The sequence below is a fragment of the Arvicola amphibius genome, chromosome 3 (assembly GCF_903992535.2).
Source record: "Arvicola amphibius chromosome 3, mArvAmp1.2, whole genome shotgun sequence".
In the NCBI taxonomy this organism is placed as follows: Eukaryota; Metazoa; Chordata; class Mammalia; order Rodentia; family Cricetidae; genus Arvicola; species Arvicola amphibius.
Window position 1 is genome coordinate 58,908,074 of NC_052049.1, and position 14,519 is coordinate 58,922,592.

At 35.8% G+C, this 14,519-nt stretch overlaps 1 pseudogene; it reads left to right on the top strand.

The window, feature by feature from the left end:
* Nucleotides 1-7,801: 7,801 nt before the first annotated feature.
* On the top strand, nucleotides 7,802-8,375 carry LOC119809230 (annotated as a pseudogene).
* The last annotated feature ends 6,144 nt before the right edge of the window (nucleotides 8,376-14,519 follow it).

Here is a 14,519-nt window from a genome sequence, read left to right on the forward strand (position 1 = left end):
CCTGTCTCGAAAAACCAAAAAAAGAAAAAAAAAAAAAAAAAAAAGAAAGAAAATGTTGTTCCCTGACTTTTTAGCAGTTCATTCTTTAGGGAAATAATAATAATGGAATATTTTTTTAAAAAAAGGTTTTGTTAAAATATCTGAAAAGAACTAAAGAAAATTATTGTATTATTCAAATATTGATTCCCTTTTTATCTCATTATTGTTATTATGTGTAATAACAATTCCACTTACTCTAAAAAACTAAATATTAATTTGTGTTTTTTTCTTATGTTTTCCAGTCAATACATGATCACATATTGAAAATCCCTTTTCTGGCTTAGTTGTGTTTGTTAGCTAAGACCATATATAACCTTGTCCATACATTCTCTCAAGTAACAGTCTACTCAAAGTGCTCGTTATTTGCGCTGCAGTGATGACAGACTTTCCTACATTCAGAGACGGTAGGAGACACTTCTAAACATCTTTTATCTAGTTTTTCGATAAACGTACTTTGACAAAGAATGAAAATGTATGACTGTTGTTAAATATCTGTTGTATGTAATTGGTGATTAATCTTTTGATATTGTAATTGGTACACAAGTTATTCAGCCAACTTTAAACATTATTATTAAAATGGTGATTTATCTGTAAAGCAATTTTAGTCTTACTGAGAGATGAAAAGATGTCACCTAGTGTATCCAATTGTTCTGCTGCCTCCATCACAGCCAATCTCCTCTATCACAGAGCTACAATTTTTATACTTAATAGATTCACAAAAATTGCCATCACTGCCACTCATATTAAACTATATTTATCTTGCTCTTGTCTGTTGCATGGATTTTTGAAATGCTTAGAGTGGCTTTTTATTATGTAAATTATTGCAGATAAGAGAGTTTCAGGGCTTCAGAATCTTCTTCTGTCCTTCTATTGTCCACTCTTTCTCATAATCTTCTAACAACAACTGATCTGTTTGCTTTCCACATAGTCTTTTTTTTGTCTCCAGGATGTCATATAGCTGAGATTATACAATATTTTTAAGGAGATTCTTTCCAGATCGGCTTCTTTTCTACTTTAATTACATGCATTTAAATTGCTTCTTTCCACTTACTTTTTAGCACAGAAAACTATTCCTTTATCTGGATGCACAACAGTTTATACATCATTTCACCTGCTGAGCGCAGTTTGTTGCTTACAAGTTTTTGCAATTATGAAGAAAACTGCTATGAACATCTGTTTTCAGGCTCTTGTGAAAACCTACACCTTCAACTCATTTATGAAAATACCAAGGTATGTGCTTACCGCATAAGATAGTAAAACTGTATTCAGCTTTATATGAAGCTACTGAATGTTTTTTCTTAATATTACTTCCAGAGTAATAGCTTTCCAATTCTTTATCTGCGTAAATGAGAACTCATTGTTCTCCATCCTCTCCATCACTTAATATTATCAGGCTGTTGGCTGTAGGTCTTAGAGAGTTTCTAAGTTTTATTGATATTGACTCTATATTGACATATGACATTGATTACTTTTTCTCATTCCCCAATTGAGTATTTGCCTGTTTTGTAATATAGACACTTGTCATTTCATTTTTGAGTTATATATCATCTTTGTACATTTTTTTACTATATCCCATCAGGCATTTCTTTTGCAAATAATTTCTTCAAACTCACACATTCTTCTGTTTTCTTTTGTCTTTAATAAAACATAAGTATAAAAACATAATGAAGTCCAGTGTACATATCAGTATATAGATTATGTTCTTAGTGGATAGTGCCTTCAGTTATGTTAAAAACAATGTCATACTCAAGATAATTTGAATTTCTCTTTGACCAAAACTTACTATAGAATTAAGTCAAGCCAATCAGTGTGATGCCAATAAAGAATAGACAGATAAGTGGGACAAAATTGGGTGTCCAGTGTTCACACATTCATACAGTGAAGTGATTTTCGATGTGTCATTGAAGCAGTAGACTGAAAATACCAGGCTTTTCAAAAAGATTTTTCCGTATATCATCATGCAATCAGTGAGTTTCGACAGACTTTAAATGCCCCAAATGACTGCAAAAGAGTTCAGAAATCCAAATGGCTATCAACAAAATTAGTAATATTTTTGCAAGCTTCACAACTTTATTTTGATTTTTCTTGTCATCTCTCATTTTTGGACTTCTTAGTTAAAAAATCTGTTTCAATTTTGCCTTGGTTCTATTTTAGAATTTCTTAATATCGGCAATTTGTTTGATTCTTCTAGTAAAATATTATTTTATTATTTTTTACAAGGTTTTACATAACATTTGTAGATGGAACGGCGGCCAAAATAATTACATGGAAACTGTATTCTTTTAAATACTGTCCGGCCCATTAATTTCAGCCTCTTACTCACATCTTGATTAACCCATATTTAGTAATCCATGTAGCACTACGAGGTGGATCGCTTACCAGGAGAGATCTTAACCTGTATCCATCTCAGAGAGGACAGGCATGGCTACTGCATATGGCGACTGCCTGAAGCGTCTGCCCAACTCCTTCTTCCCACAATTCTGTTCTGTTTACTCTGCCTACCTAATTTTCTGGCTCTTAAACGGTCAAGGCAGTTTCTTTATTAATAATGAAAGTAACACATAGACACTCCTCCATCATTTCCCCTTTTTCTGTTTAAACAAAAAAGAATGGCTTTAACTTTAACATAGTAAAATTACATGTAACAAAACAGTTATCAAGCAAGAATTACAGTTACAATATTTAGATCTATTTTATCTTTTATCATAACTAAGGAATGCTATAACTATCTATTTATTCTTCAACTCCATCAAAGACTCCAGAAGGATATAATACTACCTAAGTAAACAAGAAATATGCAACTTATGCAATTTTCAAACCCTAGAAATGACTAGAGAAAACTCACTGACTGGACAGTCACCCAAAGTTCCTCTGTACCGTTGGGGCATCCATCTTCAGCCTTTAGGCCCATAGTATCCAGAGACATTTCCATGAAGCAGGAAAATTTCAAAGACAGTTCAGTCACTTTCTGCTGTGTCCTGCAGAATGTCTTGCAGACTCTTTCACGAATCAGGAACCCCAAAAGACCATCTCACCTTTAGGCAAGTTCAGCAGTCCTCTCTCTGTGGGTTGTGTCCAGTTTATGTAACAGTCCAGGCAAGAGCAGTTTTTTACCCAAATGGCTATCAAACTCCATAAGGAGCCTCTTCGATGCCCATCTTCCTCTTGAAGTAGATTGGTGCTGCCAGGAGCAGATGTGTCTCATTGTCATGAAAAGCCTAAGTTATTAAAACATCTTAAATATCATATTCTGCAGTCTTTGGAAGATATGAAGAAGGCCTATCTGGAATATATCTATGCACATCTATAAAATCTAACTAACATGACTACAAGCTTGACTATTATCAATGATTATCCATTAACAACCTATATTTCCTAATTATACATTACATTTTAAAATGAACTACACAATCACAATAGCTTAATCAAGATCAGAAATACATATACATATAACAAAATTGACCTTAAAATCCATACCAATGCAAATTATTCATATCTATATCATATCCCCCTTTAAATGTAAAAGAACATTTATAAACAATATTTGGGAAAATGGGCACAGTTATTTCTCTCCAAACTGCTTCCTGCTGAGTGGGGGCGCTGTTATTTAGGTCTTTCATGGTATAACCTGTCTGGTAGGTTCATCTCAGTCGGTTTATCTCAGTCGTCAGTTGAGTGAAGTAATTTTTGAATGTGTTCACAGCAACCTTTCAGGAGGGCATGGTCTATCATACATTGGGATAGAAGCAATCCACAGGGTCTCATTTTCTGTGAAAACAAAAGAAGACCCTCTTTTCCAAAGCATCATGTTCTTAGATCCAAATTCTGAAGTCATACCATTAAGATGTGCATTCTGGTCTAGCCTGGCAGCCCATATAATGAAATGTCTCTCTGTATCTAGCTACTTTACAGTCAAAAATTTCAAAGAAAACACAATAAAATACATAATCCAGACTCTCTGTGAATTTTCCATTTTTACATGGCTTATTTTCACTCTATCACTTTACTTTATTCTGTCTCTTTAAAGACTTTACCCTTTTTTTAAAGGCATTAACTTTATTTTCTATATTCCTTTTCTCCCTCTCAAGCCTACGTACATTCATCCAACATTGTGACCCATATGGTGGTCTTCTATGTCTGAATCTGTCTTATTGTGAATCTGTAATTTTTTTTACTGTCGAGAAACATGTTTGATTTGAGCCTTTACATTGCTAGGCACTTAAGACTCTAAGCTGTGACATTCCTAGGTCAAAAACAGGTACTGTGAGCTTGCTACGCCCAGTCCAACATGGCGGAGCCTCTTGTGACTCTGAATCGGTTGCACCTCTGAGCTGTAGAGCCGCTGGGCTGTTCTGGATGTTGGCTCCACCTCTCTCCAATTTCAAAATGGAGGATGTACCATTTTCTGCTAGCTCTGGGGCCTCCAGGTAGGAGCCGCACTCAGCACTTTAACTCTGAGACTGAGCATGCGGCACAAAAACTCTTTTCATCCAAGTTACAACCAAATCTGACACACAGAGCACTGCACAGTTTGAAAACATCTCTCTGTATGGCGGCAGAAATCCACCATGCTCTCCTGCTGCATGCTCTCCCGCTGCCTAAGCCTATTTCCGCCATCTGCCCAGGTGCAGTCGGGGAGCTCTGAGCCATTGGCATGGTCTCAGAGTACTTTCTTTCCAATCCCGAGCGGGCACACAAACATCCCATAAAAGCCATTGAAATGCTTTAAAGCCAGAGTTAGCACCAGGAAGCCGAGTTTTAAAAATGACTCAGCTTTTTTCTCTGCCTCTATTGCTGAAACAGGAAATCTCTCTATGGCACATCCTAGCAAACAGCAAAAAGCTGTGATAAACTCTCTCTCTCCTTTATTTAAAGCCCTCTCAGGTTTTTAAGTGGATTTAGTCACCACGTTGGAGCGCCAATCTGTTGAAGGATCTGTAGATGGAGTGGCGGGGCTGAGTCTTGCCACCCAGCTAGCTTTACCCAAAATAATTACAGGGAAATTGTATTCACTTAAATACTGCCTGGCCCCTGGCCCATTATCTGTAGCTTCTTATTGGTTGATTTTCATATCTTGCTTTAACCCATACTTAGTAATCTCTGTAGCACCACGAGGTGTGGCTTACCAGGAGAGATCTTAACCTGTATCCATCTCAGAGAGGAGAGGCATGGCTACTGCATATGGTGACTGCCTGAAGCGTCTGCCCAACTCCTTCTTCCCACAATTCTGTTCTGTCTACTCCGCCTACCTAATTTTCTGTCTCTTAAAGGGTAAAGGCAGTTTCTTTATTAATAATGAAAGTAACACATAGACACTCCTCCATCAAACATTGAAAATTTGGACAAAATGAACAAAACCAAACAAGCAAAACACATACTTTGCTAATAGTTATACATGTGTGCAAGGGGTACCCTGGTTTGATAATAGCAAACAAAGAAAAAATGAGGAAAAGTGAAGTGGTTTCTCCTCATCCTACTGTCCCATCTACATTTGTTATAGCAAGTTATTTAGAAACTTCTTGAGGTGACCAGCACAGCAGAAGACCAGTGACTCCAATACTGAATCTTAGGTTGTCATGACTGGGACCTTGATCTCAGTCTGTGTTCAGTGCAGGTTTCAGAGTGAAGATAATGCTCTTCGTCTCTTGTCACGTCTTTGACAGAAGAAGCTGTTATGAAGACCACTTGCACAATGTCTACAGTTCAACTTTGCAAAGAATCCTGTTTGTAGTTTTGAGGACTCTGTGCTTTAAAATGTTGCATTTAAAATTATGGGTTTCATATGACCTTTTCACATGCATTTGTCATATATTTTGTTTATATTCACTAATTATTACCTCTTTACCTACATCATCTTTCTTTCCTAGTGATTCCTCTTTGAGTTTCAAGTCATATGTTACTGCTATAAGTACATACACACATGAACAGAACACTACCTTTAAGGTCACTCTTAAAGATTTATATCATATATGTATATATATATATATATATATATATATATATATATATATGTTATATACAAATAGATTTTAATAAGTAGTTATAATAATTATTTAATTTAATAACATTTATTAATCATAAATAGATTTTACAAATGATTTAATAGGTGGAGCTGTTCTCTTGATATTTTGAAAAAATATTCCATTAATTCTGTATGGCTAAATGGATAAAATACAAAAGAAAGAACTGGTGTATCTTTGATTAGTATAATAGATTTTTAAAATTATGTGCATAGACAGCACATTGATGAAGATAAAAATGGTCTTTCTTTAAGAAATAAATTTTCAAGTGACCAGAGACAGTATAATAGAATTTGATAAAAGCTGATATTCTTATTTATATGTGAATTTTCTCCTTATTTGTAAGTGTTCTTATCTTTTTTAAAATAATGCAAGGTGTTGCTGATGATAAAGCTTGGTCACCCATAAAATAATTACTTACAAAAATCAAAGCTGTTTATGATAAATAAGTGTACTAAAAATTACTATTTTCAAAATAATGTTTTTAATAGTTATTTATTTCTCAAATAGTGACCCTGAAATCTCATGTTTAGTCATACTTCTCCAACAACCTCATAATCATATCTGAAAATAGATAAACCACAAATGTTAGGTAGACTTATTCTGGTTACCTATCCAGACACTACAATTTTAATTCCTAGCTTCTTTCTTGATTTATAATTACAAAGAATTTTAGAAAATAAATGTAGCAATAAGAAAAACAGTGGCAATTGCTTGCTTTCCTGACTTTAAGAAGATCCATTGGTTCAAGGACCACCATGAACAAATTAATGCAACAACGAATGTCTTTGCAGAAGACAATCTATATTTGTCTTCTTTTATTTAATTTAATTGTCATTGTTGCTTTCTACTGGTTAAAAGTAAAATATTCTTTGTAATTGGTAGGCAGAAAATGGTAAATTTTCCTATGGTGCAGAAAGCAAAAAAGACATTCTTGGTGACCTGAATGTATGAAGAATGACAATTTATTTCTGATTTAAAATTATCCCCTGACAAATCCCGATGATTCAAATACATTTAGCAATTGTCACTTGTTAAGTATGGTAAGTTACAGCATGTATTTTGGGCAATACATAAGAAAACTGAATGGAAAAGTGGCCTCTTAAGTCTGCATATTAGGAAAAAGGAAAAACAAACCATGTTGATAAATATATTTGAACCCAAATTAATAAATATCAAACTTAGATTTATTTTTTGTAAGAAAAGAGAAGATTGAGTTTCTATATATACAATAAGCAAATTCTGTGTACTGCCACCAAGAAAGCATGCCAATAGAAGTCAAAAAAAAGTGTGTCAATTGCATTTCACTGAAACAATTGGCAAGATATGTGGAATTCAAGGTAGAGATAAGAAATGGAAACAGGTTATGGAAAGACGATGGATCTTTTTAAAATTTTAGAGGGAATTGAAAAGGATGAATGTAAAATAAATAAATAAATAAATAAATAAATAAATAAATAAATAAATAAATAAATGTAGTTTTGGGCAGCAAACCCCTGATTGTCAGAGAATTTTGATACTGGAGACTGGAGAGATCCCTTACTGGTGAGAATCATATCCTGTCGGAAGACCTGTGTTTTCACCTAGCATCCATGTCAGGCAGTTGCAATCACCTGTAGCTCCAGCTCCAGAGGAGCCAAGACCTTCTGCTATTGATCGGCACCGGCACTTACATGCATATCCCCATACAGATACACTCACATGCATAACTTAAGAAAATAAGCTAAGCTCTCCACGTCAAGATGCCTGCCAACATCAGCCAATGGTCCTGGTCGCCGAGCTTGCAGGAGGTGGACCAGCATCCCCAGCACCTGCTGTGGGTCGCCTAAACCCGAATGGTGGTGGAAGAGCTGGGCAAAGTGCTGAACCCTACCCAGGTTAAGAATAGTCCCAGTAGCATTTCATAGGATAGCCTTGACCCAGGGAGACTCACCAAACCGGATGCTCCCAGCAAGAAGAAACCCAAATTCAGGGCGTGGCACCATGTTCTGGTGGTCAACATAAAGGGCAATGACATCAGCAGTGCAAGGTCCTCTCACATTACAGGAGCCCTGGGCCTCCCAGTGACACAGGCCTCCACCTCTGTGTCTCATGGGGTATGAACAGGACAAGACACTGAAGTGTGACGAACCTGTCCTCATCAACAGGTCAGAAGATCACCACAGCAAGTTCAAGGTGACAACCTTCCACAAGAATTATCTCCTGGGATCCCTGGTGGTGGGCACATCTTTCCAGGCCAAATGAGACGACTATGTGCTCAAGCTGTAGGAGCAACTGTCTGAGAAGCAGGGGAGCCGTGGAGGTCAGCGGTGTTAGGGACCCCTACAGTATTGTCAAGTTGTACAAAGCATGCTGTTTCTCCTCCTTCCTTCCTACCCACTCGCAGGCAGTCCTGAGCTGTGCTAGAAGAGAGGTGTATGATTCTAATAATTGCATCCAGTTTATGTTTGCTCAAATTTAAGCTCCATTTGGGGGGGGTGCCTGGTGTTCCGATGGAGTCTTTGTATTGTTAAATTAAGATTCACACGTCTGAAAAGTAGGACACTGTGCCAAGACCAGATCCACATGAGGGCGAGTGTTAGTGTCTGTATATGGTTTGACAAGGACTTGATCCAGAATGGGCATAGTGTCATCTTCTGAGAATTGTTTTTAAAGTCCTGCTCCCAATTGAGACAACTCAATGCTTCCATCTAGCTAAGCCCTGACAGTCCAGCTCCTGCAGACGGCTGAACAAGTGCCTAAAGAACAGGGCTACTCTGCTGAACCAAGGCCATAGAGAGATGGGCTAAGCCTTGCATCTCAGTAGAGTAAGAAAAAGTTCTTGGAGTTGCTAGGTGTGTTAAACTTGCCTGTACATTATCAAATAAAAATAAAGACATTAGATTCAGGAAAAAAAGAAAAGAAGGTAAAACTGAAAATGTGAAAATTGATGTGTTCAATTCATTCATTCACCATCAATGGAGCTTATAAAGAATAAATCGCTGTGGCTTAATACTTCTTTGGGCTGAAGATTAATTTACAGTAAATTTACAAAGTGGGATTGTGCCTTGGGGGAGGCAATGAAGTAGGAAAAGGGAATAAAACAAACAAACAAAACAAAACAAAACAGAAAATGTGTCAAGTTCAAACAGGCAAATGCAGGCGTATCACCAGGAGGAAGCCTGACAAAAATATAGTGCACATTTTGCTTTAGACTCTGAGTCCTGTTGGCCAGGACTGATGGTTTCTCTTCCCATTGTTCTTTACATCATTTCTTTATTACAATTTTTTCCTGTTTGTATATTTGTATATATTCTTTTTCTCTATATAGAAAATTGTATGTATTTTCATTGTACAAAATACGGATTCTGTTATTACATTTGTAGACACATATACAATACTTTTGATCCTATCTACTTCATTGCTTTGTTACCTTCCTTTCTCCTCCTTCCATCCTCAGCAAACTATCCTGAATTCTATGCCCATGGCTTTTCTATTCCTTAAACTGCTTTCTGCATGTGGATGTGATACTGGCATTTTCAAATCCTGCATATTTTAAGTAACATGAAGAGTTTCAAACATAAAAAAAAAGAAATACAGAGAATTTATTCAACATCACATTTTGTCATGTTAAACCAATCTTAAAACTTTTGGCTTCTTGAACTTTTCAGAAAATTCAAGTCATACTGAGTGAGAGGTGTGAAAAATAGAAATATGCTTTAAAAGCAGAAGGAAGGATTTGGGGCACAAATGAAAGAGTTTTGGCGACCTACTGATACTGATACACATAAAACTCATTTTGCTGTAGTATATCAGAAATTTAGGGGAAAGATCTCTAATAATATTGGTTTTCAAAGCCACTTGGGATTTTATATTTTAAAGCTATCTCCTTATTCCAAGATATTTGTACATTTCACATTTCTAATATGATAACTGAAAAAAAACAAAACATATGCATTTTTCAAGATACAGCACACAAAATATCTTGTCTGTTTTAGTGGAAATTAAGGTCATTCTAGTTTGGAACTATGATGGTTAAATTCCTTTGTCCTGATAAAAAATTTTAGTCAGTATTATTTTACACATAGTTCCTGTATAACAAGAAACAGTTGCCCTGCAGCATATATTAAAAACAAATTAAGTTTGCAAAATACTTACCAGGCATTGCTTTGTTTTGAGAGCATAATTTGTTTTTAATGTGTATATTTAACAGAGCATTCTCTTTTCCTTTTTGAATGCATGTAGATTGCTTTTACTTTTTTACCAACCTAAATTAAAATTTTACTTACAATTGAGTGCATCATTTATTTATTTTTTAAGTTGATTATTTAGTCCAAATTAAAGTGTATGCCTAAAAAGCCCCTTTCAAATAATGAGAAGGATCTTTATTTTAGCAGAGATCAAGTACTTGTATTTAAAGCCCATGTGAGTTTTCTCCCTAGCAATTACCTGAAACCTGTCTCTGAGCTTTTGACATTAAACACTTAAGCTCTGCTTCTTGATTTTCAATTAGTATATTCACTATCCTACTCCATATTTGATAAGTTGATTAATGAATCACCAGAGCAATTTCAGTCCTGTCAAAATAATGGAGAAGTCATGCTATTTGTTCTTAGTAACTAAATTGAAGATGTTAATTCAGCCTCCAAGGCAGAATTGTATGCTGGAAATGATTGTATGGAGTAATGTTGATGGGGTGAAAAAAAAGAGGTAGGTATCTTCTAAATGGCTCTAGAAAAAGTACTGGAAAAGTAATTGGACGTGAACAGTCTTCAAGCTTATATCACCCTTACAACATTTTTTAAAAGTTCTGTAATAATGTTGTATAATATTTTTTCTTTAAAAACATATATAAAACTTTGCTTCTTATATGTCCTCCAATTCTTCACATGCAAAGAACAGCTTTAATGGTTTTGTGATGTAGGTGTGTCTTCTATCTATCTGATGATTTCATTGGTTAATTAATAAAGAAACTGCTTGGCCCGATAGGTTAGAATATAGGTGGGTGGAGTAGACAGAACAAAATGCTGGGAAGAAGGAAGTGAGGCAGACGCTTCAAGCAGTCGCCATGCCTCTCCTCTCCTAGATGGACACAGGTTAAGATCTCTCCTGGTAAGCAACCACCTTGTGGTGCTACACAGATTACTAAATATGGGTTAATTAGCCAATAAGAAGCTGAAACTAATGGGCCAGGCAGTGTTTAAAAGAATACAGTTTCCGTGTAATTATTTCGGGTGTAAAGCTAGCCAGGTGGCAGGACGCAGCCCCACCGCTCCATCTACAGTTTTGTTTGGACAATGAATACTACCTCCCATTCCTCCAGGAGCCAACAATGTTTGTTTGCTGTCATGTATGCAAGGGTTAGGTGACAGACATCACTCGATTTCAAAAGAATTTCCAGGATGGAGGGGGAAAAAGTGTTCTTTAAAGCACCATAGAGGCCAATAAAAAAAAAAATAACTACTTGAAAAATCTGAGCCACTAATGATAAAAAAAATCTCTTGTTTAATGTTTCACAGAAGCAAATGAAAAACGGACACCTCAATACTTAAAGGAGTTTCACAGGTGCATCCAGAGTCTTCTGTGTAAGATGGCTTAGTGAGTGAGATGTCAGGCTGAAAGTGATTTCTGTTTTAGGGTCAGAATTATTAGCAATACCTGTGAGAATTTGACATACCCTGAATGTTATTGTAGACTACTAAAGAATTACAACAAATATCACAAGTAAGTTTACAAGTCCCATAAACTTAAAAACATTTAAAAAATCAATGAATGTTTATGTTTTCAAAACGTTATTCTCAAGTTACTACTGGCAAGTTTTAGCTTTGATGCCTGAGAAATTTACAGAGATCAGATTCTGTAGCTCAGTATTGTCGCTATGCTGCCATTACCCAAGTTCTCCTTTTCTCAAATATCTTGAAACCTGTAGCCCAAAGCTGATGACGACACCTTTCAATCTCTGATTTCCAACATCCTAACACCTAAGCCAAGGGGACACCATCTGTCCTTCACTCCTCCTATGAACATATGCTGTCTGTCCTCTCCTTTATCAGCTCTCCATTTTTGATTGCACTTGTTTTACTCTAGACTGTCCTTTATCTTTGATGTGTTCTTGCCCACTATGTATTTTACTTAGTCCTTGTCTCCACTCACTTCCCTGCATTTTCTTTTCAATGACTCTTTCTACCTTGTTTCAACTGGAATTGAGAGTCTGTCATTGTAAGAGAATAAGTCATCTGCATCTTGCTTCCTCTGTCATAAACATCGTCACTTTCTGAGAATTAATCTTCATGTTACCTATTCAGTTTGACCATCTTCCCTGAAACCTCTCTCCATAAAAGAGCAGCATGGTGTTTTGAATCATTGGTATTATTTTAGAATAATTTCTTGTTTTTTTTAGCTCTGTTTATTGTATCACATTAACTCATTTATTACTACCTGTCGAATGAAAAGGAAAAGAAAGGACATGACAGCTCCTAGGTAAGGTGGAGGAGAAACTACAGTAGATAAAGTAAGAACAGAGGTAGATGCAGGAACATCTGGAAGAATCCAAAGTTGACCAGGCCAGAATGGGCTGGGACATATGGGTACAAGGCTGATGGGAGAGAGGGAAACCAGGTACAGCAGCGGGGGTTGGGGAGGTAGGTGGAGCAGGGGAGCTAAAAGTACAAAAAAAGACCAATAACCAAAATGGCTGGATTATATAGGGAAGAGCTTCTGGGGGAATGGCAGCCCAGCTCAAGGTAGAGGGCCAAGTATGCCAGCCATACCCTGTAACAGATAGTCTCTTTGACATGTTAAATAGCCAACTGGGCCATTTTTCCTGGTTTGAAACTTGTCATAAAACATTTTATTAAAAAGGAGATACATGTACAGGGCAATGAATTTTCATTTTACACACAGAAATTAGTTTCAATAATATGCTTTGTTCTAGTTTTGAATTATAGTGATGACTATGCACATTTTAGAGATGGCATGTGACAGTTTGATAGATGCCCACATTACATAGTGTCTAATCAGGGTAAATCTCACGAATTGACTCAAACATTCGTCCTTTAGTTCTTGGTTATAATTTTTCCCTCAAACATAAACTAGAAGTATCCACTGCGGTAATCATGTGTCATAGGAATATGAAGAATAACCAATTCCACTGTGACCAAGGGGTGTAAGTGAGCCTCCATGGGAGGGTCAAGGGCTGAATTGAACTTCTGCAGAAGTGTCAAGAGACAAAAGTAGACATCAAGGAGTACCAGTAATGACAGTGAATTTCCACAGCTAGTTTATGTATTGGCCAATTCATAAAGGGATTTACAGCTGTGATAATGAATCGCCTGATATGGGATTCCCCTCTGTAGGCTATTAATGTGTCTTATTACCATTGGTTAATAAAGAAGCTGTTTTGGCCTATGGCAGGGCATAATATAGCAGAGTGGAAAACTCAAGCAGAGACAGAGGAGGAAAAAAAGTAGGGTCAGGCAGATGCCATGTAGTCGCATAGAAAGACTGAGCTAATAGGCCAAACACTGTTGTAATTATTATAGTCTCTGTGTTATCATTTGGGTCTAGGTGACCGGGACACTGAACCACAATCTCCATTTATAATCTCCATACAGTATTAGACTGTCAGAGACAAAGTCAATTCATGGCAAATACAATTATACAAAACAACCTAAACCATGTAAATGTAAATGAATTTTTTAAATATTATACAACACTGTTCCTTAAGTGTTAAAGTAGTTCTAGGATTATATAATATTTGTGATATTATAGAGCATATTGAATATGAATATATGAATTTCTATTATAGTTGGAATTTTCTTCATGATTATATAGCATTAAAAAAGATAATCAAAAATGTAGATGGAACAGAATTGGCCAAGCAACAGTTACTGAGGTAAAATATGTACCAGTCCATTTACTAATACTGTCAAATTTATTATTTTATTTAAAAACAATTCATTATAATAAATGTACCTGGAAATGTTACTGTGACTTTAAAAATAAGTTCCACTTTTTCGTACTTGGAAGTAGTTAAAACTTTTCCTCTTAGCTACTTTAATATTATTTTCTACTTTTCTGCCCAGGAGAAAACACATTCCTTCTTGAAGTTCTCATGCAAGCATGTCTAACATTTCCGACTCGGCAGATACTAACTAGTTTTTGTGTTTGTTGTTATTAGTATTAGTCATGATATTCTGAACAGTGATCAGCAACGGCATCAGGTTCAGAGGATTCTATTATGTACTTATGTGACTCTAAATAATGTTTTGCAGTTTGTTTCCAAGAACATGATATTCTTAGTCTGAGAAGAGATCATACATATGTACATGCATGTGTGGAAATACTTGATATACTAAATAATGTGTGAATGAACTTGCAAAGAATTTGAAAACCAAAACAAAATCCTTATTTTGGAATTTCACTGTGGCTTCTTAAGTCATAAAATCAATAATTTAAAATATTGAAACACCATTTGCAATT